Source organism: Triticum dicoccoides, chromosome 7B (genome assembly GCF_002162155.2).
Source record: "Triticum dicoccoides isolate Atlit2015 ecotype Zavitan chromosome 7B, WEW_v2.0, whole genome shotgun sequence".
Lineage (NCBI taxonomy): Eukaryota > Viridiplantae > Streptophyta > Magnoliopsida > Poales > Poaceae > Triticum > Triticum dicoccoides.
This window is the reverse complement of record NC_041393.1, coordinates 436,408,210-436,416,274: the sequence shown is the minus strand read 5'-3', so window position 1 is coordinate 436,416,274 and position 8,065 is coordinate 436,408,210.

Here is an 8,065-nt window from a genome sequence, read left to right as displayed (position 1 = left end):
CTAATACAAGCCAAATACCAGTTCGGAATAAGCACCGGACACAACAACAGCCGACTACATGCCACAACACGCCCATAGGGGCTGCACACCCCTGTGCTTCACTGAAGAAGTACTGGACCATGAATTCCCACAAGGCTTTAAACCTGTGAACATAGAGGCATACGACGGAACGACAGACCCAGGGGTATGGATCGAGGATTTTATCCTACATATTCACATGGCTCGCGGGGATGACCTCCACGCCATCAAATACCTTCCCCTCAAGTTGAAGGGACCAGCTCGACACTGGTTGAAAAGCCTCCCCGAAAACTCAATTGGGAGTTGGGAGGAAGTCGTAGACGCTTTCAGGGCCAATTTTCAAGGGACTTATGTCCGGCCTCCGGATGCAAATGATCTAAGTCACATAATCCAACAGCCCGGAGAGTCCACCCACAAGCTTTGGAACAGATTCCTCAGTAAGAAGAATCAAATTGTCGATTGTCCGGACGCCGAAGCCTTAGCGGCATTCAAACACAGCATTCGTGACGAATGGCTCGCCAGACACCTCGGCCAATAAAAGCCAAGGACAATGGCAGCCTTAACAAGCCTTATGACCCGCTTTTGCACGGGTGAAGATAGCTGGTTAGCCTGTAAAGGCACCAGCGACCCCAGCACATCCGAAATAAGGGATGTCAACGGGAAGCCATAGCGTAATAAACACAAACGCCAAAACAAGGAAGAGAGCCCGGATAACACAACGGTCAATGCCAGATTCAGGGGCTCTCGACCTGATCAACAAAAGAAGCCATTTAAGGGCAGTAAAGAGGGACCGTCCGGTCTGAACAGAGTCATGGACAAACTATGCCAAATTCATGGTACCCCGGAGAAACCTGGAACCACACCCATAGAGAGTGCTGGGTCTTCAAGCAGGCCGACAAACTAAATGTCGAACAAAAAGGGAGGGAAACACCAAGTGAAGACGAGGACGAACCTCGCCAGCCGAACACTGGGGGACAGAAAAAATTCTCGCCAGAGGTTAAAACAGTAAACATGATCCACCCGACTCACACATTCACGAGAAGGCAAGAACGCGCACTCAGAGACGCGCACGGTGTAGAGCCCATCGTACCCACATATGACTACTGGATGTCTCGTCCGATCACTTTCGATCACATGGACGGCCGAACTAGTATTCGGCGCGGAGGATCACATGCCTTGGTGCTTGACCCAATAATCGACGGATACCGTCTCACCCATGTCCTCATGGACGGCGGCAGTAGTCTCAATTTAATATACGAGGACACTGTTCACAGAATGGGGATAAACCCATCCAGAATTAGCCAAAGCAACACCACCTTTGAAGGGGTGATACCAAGCGTTGAAGCCTACGGTAGGAGCTCCGTCGTGCTGGTAGTAACATTCGGCTCCCCAGGCAACTCCAGAAGTGAAGAACTGCTCCTCACCATCGCACCCTTCCAAAGCAGCTATCATGCATTGCTAGGAAGAATGGCCTTTGCCCGCTTCAACGCATTGCCGCACTATGGCTACCTTACACTCAAGATGCCCGGTCCCCGTGGCATCATCACCATTAGCGGAATCACAGAGCGCTCTTCACGTGCAGAGGAACACACGACGGCCCTGGCGGCCGGACTATAAGCGGCCTCTAATATCAGAAAACATGATGGGTCATTAAGACCGCAGACACAGTTAGACGAGTCCGGTAGCCCGGATAAAATTCAACCGGGCACCGTACATGTTATCCCATAGCGAAAACCAGGGGCTATAAATATTTAATACAGCCCCACACTTGGCTCAACCTTATTGGCAGGCCAACATCTTACACTTTTACTATCCATCGCATACTTACGTTGTACTCTCCTATGAGTTTTCCTTTTTTCCACAGACAACGTTCGCGCGATACCCTTCCAGGATACGGCATAACGGATACAAAGGCGCAGACGTGCAACAGGGCCCCGTTCAACAGGTTTCTTTTTAGATTAAGCCCCTGTGTAAACCTTTTCTATTGCCTCTTGTTGTTTAAAACATCCCATGGGTTCCATACCCACAGAGGATACTGTCATTATTGGCATTTCGCCACGACAGAGTACCACACGTACCTGGAAATATAGGGTTCATAATGAATGGGCATTCTTGAGCCCATCTTCTGTTATAAAGCCCGAACACCTTCGGGATTGTTCGGTGTCACGAGTTTGGCCTTATATGCATCAGCTCCGAATCATGTCTTTGGTCAAATGTTGGGTTTGCCCGGCTCCTGGGTTTGCCGCCTTACATTCTGTTATTATCGGCTAAGGCAGGCCAAAGGAGAACTACTGCGATTGTGTCCTGGTTATTCCGGATGAACGCCTCAGTAGAGAAAGCCGAAAACTGACTGTCATGATACATCGAGAGACTGTTCAACCACTCGAAGACTCACCGGAATCTCTAAGGATTTCTCCGCATTAACGAAGGGCCGTTTCCCGGCCATGTACACATGTGCCTGTATTCGGATGCACGCAAATGTACCAGGGGCTACATAGTAGCCCCACCGTTAGACTCCCATGGCTAAGCGAAAGTGTTACAGCTATATAGTTCGGTTGCCTAGTTCGACGTGCGATCACCTCCTTAACGGACCAAGACGTTGGATCAAGTGTGATTATGCATATTTTTTGTGAACACCCCCGCATTGTATGCATGGGGTCTGAAGCCAACGACTGCTGGCTTTCGGACTACTTATACATATAAAAAGTGCCGTACAGGGGACACAATCATATTTTCAGGCAAAAAGTATAAATATAGCCTTATAATCAAAATAAACATTGTTTTTTACAATGATTCGACTTATCAGTCTAAGAGGACATTCTTCGAGCATTGCGCCTCTATTAGGCGGGCACCTTCTGTGACCTGCGCCAAGTAGTGCTCGGCCGGATATTGGCCGCCCGCCGGATCCTGGGTTGCTATAATGGTGGCCTCCATATCCGTCCAATAGGCTTTAACGCGGGCAAGAGCCATCCGCGCACCCTCTATGCACGCCGACCTCCTCATGGCGTCAATCCGAGACACGGCCCCAAGGAATTACTGCACCAAACCAAAGTAGCTGTCCGGCTTAGGCCCCTTCGACCAAAGATGGTCTATTACAGACCACATTGCAAGCTCGGACAGCCTATGAAGCTCCGCAACGGCAGCCACCTTCTCATTTAACGGCAGCGGGCGAGTGGGAGCATTGAATTGCGACCAGAAAAGCTTCTCCACTTCCTTATCACCTTGATCCTCGAAGAACTTGGCAGCATCAGCTGTACTATTCGTCAAGTCCGCATATGCGTCTACAGGATTCTAGCGCCCAGCCAGGGGAGCATACTTGGGATCCAAAAACTTCGTCCGTAGTAGGTAAGAGCCCCCAGCCATGATTTTGTCGGCCTGTTGGAGATCCTCCCGCATACCCCAGATCTCGGTCCGCATCTCCTTGGCGGCATTAGGTGCCTTGTGCAGCTCGGTCGAACTAGACTTATTCTCCTTTTCAAGGAGTACATATTGGTCGGCGGCATTCTTCAACTCCTCAGCCATTTCGGCTATCTTTTCCTCGCTTCGGCGATGAGCAGCCTGTTCGGCTCTCAACTCTTCGGCCGCCTTTAGGGCAGCCGCATTGCTAGCCCGAGCGTGTTCCTTGGCCTGAGCAAGTTCTGCCCCTAGGGCCTCCACGGCAGCAGCAACATCTGCAGTGCATACACATGGCATTAACATTATGCCATTCTTGCATTTTCCTATACAATATAATAAGGGAAGCAGAGCACATACCCTGGGATTCTTCCAGCCGTTTGTTCACCAGCGTGATATCGGCATCAATAGATCTGATCTGCCTCCTTAGTTCAGCAACTTCAACAGACTGGTCGGCTGCCGGATCCTTATATACCTGCGCACATGTACAACACAACCATTACTATATGATCCCCCGTTTGCCGCCTATGGCGGGCAACCAGAGTCTCAGGGGCTACTCTCCACAGGGAGCACAACTAGCGCGTGCTTCACAACCAAAAAACAGTGTATTTTTACTACATACCTCAAAGTCTTTAAGCAAGCCTATAAATGCCTCATTCAAACCGCTGGTAGCGGATGAAATCTTCGTGAGCATCGTGCTCATTAAAGAGCGGTGCTCCTCCGAGAGCACGGCTCGCTCCAGCAGGCCCGTCAGTACGTCCGGCCGGACATCGAGCTGTGCCGGACCCTTCTCATCGCCCCCCGTGGAAGCCAAACGCTCTGGGCTCAGGGCAACTGGCGTGTTCACTTTCGACTTCGGCAGATCCGGACTCCTCCATGACGACACCTCAGTGTCGCCCGCTTCATGAGGCGGAGAGGTGGGTGGGGTCTCACTCTCCATCATCTCCGGAGCAAGATCCCCCGAAGATGAACTCTGTCGAGAGGAGCTGCTCGCCGAACTACAAAAGACGAAGTCCCGATTATGAGTCTCGGAGAAACACCATACCTTCGAATTAATGAATAACTTATGGCTCGGTGGAGGGCTGGCCCGTTGGTGGGCACGATGCGGTGAGGGTGCCCGTCGCGGCAGAACCCCCTGGTGATACCTTCTTCCCTTGCTTGGGCGTCTCCGCCTCCAAGTCTTCGGAGGTGGCCCTCTTCTTCCCGCGTGGGGAGGAGACTTTAACCTCCCCTTCCTGACTATCCTCCATAGGAGAGGTAGAGATTCCCCCGGTCTGGATGCGTAGTGTGTGAAGTTCGGCTTCACTGCCCTTTCCTTCGCCTTTACCTGAGGGGATTTTGCTGAGTACCCGGACAAGCATCTTGGCAATGGTTGGACTAGGCGAGCCTTCAGGAAGTGGCGCCGGACACCTGATTCTCTCCGCCTTGTTGAGCCATTCCTAGCCACAGAGGGATTTTCAGAATAATAGTTATGATAAATATAAATGAAGTGTCCAGCTTTAAGGTTACTTACTTGGGCATCTAGGCGATTGCAGCTTAGGCCCGCATCCTCGGTGGTGTCCGGACACTTTACTTGTGGTTCGAAGAATAATTTACACATTCCTTCGAGCTTCAGGCCGAAGAAGTGCTTAATAGTCCGCGAACCCTCTGAATTAAACTCCCACATCCGGAGAGGCCGACGTTTGCACGGCAACATCCGTCGGATTAGCAACACTTGCGTTATGCTGACAAGATTTATGTCCCTCTCAATGAGCTCCCGGATGCGATTCTGCAGTTCTGGTACATCACCAGCGGCCCAAAATTCCGTCCTACGTCATTCCAAGATGCTAACTATGGTGGAGGGCCCGAGCGGAACTCAGGGGCAGCTACCCACTTTGTGCCTCTGGGAGCTGTAACATAAAACCACCTCCATTACCATACATCGCATACTTCCGGGAAAGAACCCTCTGGCCATGGGGCATCCGCGTTCCTGCTTATTATGGCACCACTCCGCATGTCGCCCCTCGATCATCTTCGGCTTCATGTTGAAGGTCTTGATCCATAAGACGAAGTGTGGGTTGAGGTGGAGAAAAGCCTCGCAAACAATAATGAATGACGAGATATGGAGGACGGCGTCTGGAGCCAGATCATGAAAATCCAACCCATAGTAGAACGTGAGCACCCTCACAAAGGGGTCGAGGGTGAGGCCCAGGCCTCGGAGGAAGTGAGGGACAAACACGACGCTCTCATTGGGCTCCGGCGTGGGGATAACTTGCCCTGGAGCAGGAAGCATGTGATAGATATCGGCAGTCAGGTATCCAACCTCCCTAAGCTTAGTAATATCCTCCTCTTGGATCGAGGAGGTCACCCACCGGCCTTTTGCGTCGGATCCGGACATACTGGAAGATCTGGGGTGTGAGAGCTTAGGTTTTGAGTGTTGGAGCTCGAGGTACGAGAAGGAGCAAGAGAGGTGGAAAAGAGGCTTAGGCCTCGGCCCCTTTATAAAGGGGATGAATATCAAGAGTCCTCAGCGTGACCGCTTGAGACTTATCTAAAATACATGGAGTCATACCAACAGTCGTCGTGGGGTCACACACGCCCATATTGATGAAAGATCCCGTAATAAGAGGAACACGATCTCTGCTTTGGCAGGACGTGCCAATAAAACCGCCTCGCAACGCGAGTCGAGGTGGAGTAGGAAACGTCGGTTCGTGTTGGACCAGGCCACGATGCAAGGGCACGATGTACAAAGATTGCCAGCAGAACGGATTTATGCTATGTTCCCTACAATGGTGTGTGAAGATCATCTTGTAGATCCGGACACGGTCTACGTGTTCGATAAATAACCTTGGAGTATTCGGAGAAGGAACCCGCCTTGCAATGCCGAAGACAAGACTGCGCGCGGACTCATCGTCATTGAAGCCTGGTTCAGGGGCTACTTACGGAGTCCTGGATTAGGGGGTATCCGGACAGCCGGACTATATACATCGTCCGGACTATTAAAGCGTGAAGATACAAGACTCAAGACTTCGGCCCGTGTTCAGATGGGACTCTCCTTTGCGTGGAAGGCAAGCTTGGCAATCCGGATATTATATATCTTTCCTTGTAACCGACTCCATGTAAACCCTAGCCCTCTCCGGTGTCTATATAAACCGGAGAGGATGGTCCTTAGAAGGCCGATTACAATTACAATCATACCATCATAGGCTAGCTCTTAGGGTTAGGCCTCTACGATCTCGTGGTAGATCTACTCTTGTACTACTCATATCTTCAATATTAATCAAGCAGGAAGTAGGGTTTTACCTCCGTCGAGAGGGCCCAAACCTGGGTAAACATTGTGTCCCTTGCTTCCTGTTACCATCAGCCTAAGACGCACAGATCGGGACCCCCTACCCGAGTTCCGCCGGTTTTGACACTGACAGTGGTTTCGTACCCTAAAATAATCTCTTCGTTTGTTCTCCGCTATTAGTGACTTTGGAGTGACTCTTTGTTGCATGTTGAGGGATAGTTATATGATCCAGTTATGTTATTATTGTTGAGAGAACTTGCACTAGTGAAAGTATGAACCCTAGGCCTTGTTTCCTAGCATTGCAATACCATTTACGCTCACTTTTATCATTAGTTACCTTGCTGTTTTTATAATTTCAGATTACAAAAACCTATATCTATCATCCATATTGCACTTGTATCTCCATCTCTTCGCCGAACTAGTACACCTGTACAATTTGCCATTGTATTGGGTGTGTTGGGGACACAAGAGACTCTTTGTTATTTGGTTGCAGGGTTGTTGGAGAGAGACCATCTTCATCCTACGCCTCCCACGGATTGATAAACCTTAGGCCATCCACTTGAGGGAAATTTGCTACTGTCCTACAAATCTCTACACTTGGAGGCCCAACAAAGTCTACAAGAAGAAGGTTGTGTAGTAGACATCAAGCTCTTTTCTGGCGCCGTTGCCGGGGAGGTGAGTGCTTGAAGGTATATCTTTAGATCTTGCAATCGAATCTTTTAGTTTCTTGTTTTATCACTAGTTTAATTTATAAAATAAAACTACAAAAAATGGAATTGAGTTTGCCTCATACGCCTCACCTTATTATTAATATCTTTCATGAGAATGATGGAAAGGAAAAATGTGATCAAGTGCTAGAAGAAGAAGTGTATAAAATGTTTGGCACTAAATCTTTGAATGATGAGCATGATTGCAATGTTGTTAGTATGAACTCTTTGAATATCCATAGTACTAATGATGATTGCACTAGTCATGATGAAAATGTCTCTTATAAGCATGTCAACTTTTGTGGAGTGCATTGGGTTTGCAAGTACACAACAAATAGAGAAGATAGATTTTGCAAGAGGCATAAGCATTTAGAAACTAAATGGTTGCAAGAAAGGCTAGATGTGAGTGCTAAAAATTTAAAATATCTTTACCGTACTTGTGAACTTTGCAATGAACATGGTCGTTTAAATCTCCGATGCAAATTGTTTCATGATCGAATCGTGTCCAAAAATTGTGATGACTTGATTTCCCTTGCTCATCATAATGAACTTAGCTTGCTTTTGGGTTGTGAAGAATTGAAACGTTTAACTAAGCATATTTCAGAATATAACCTTAAGAAATTCCTTGATATTGATCTAGAGGAAATTTGTATGTATTGTGCGGTGAATTGCATTGAAA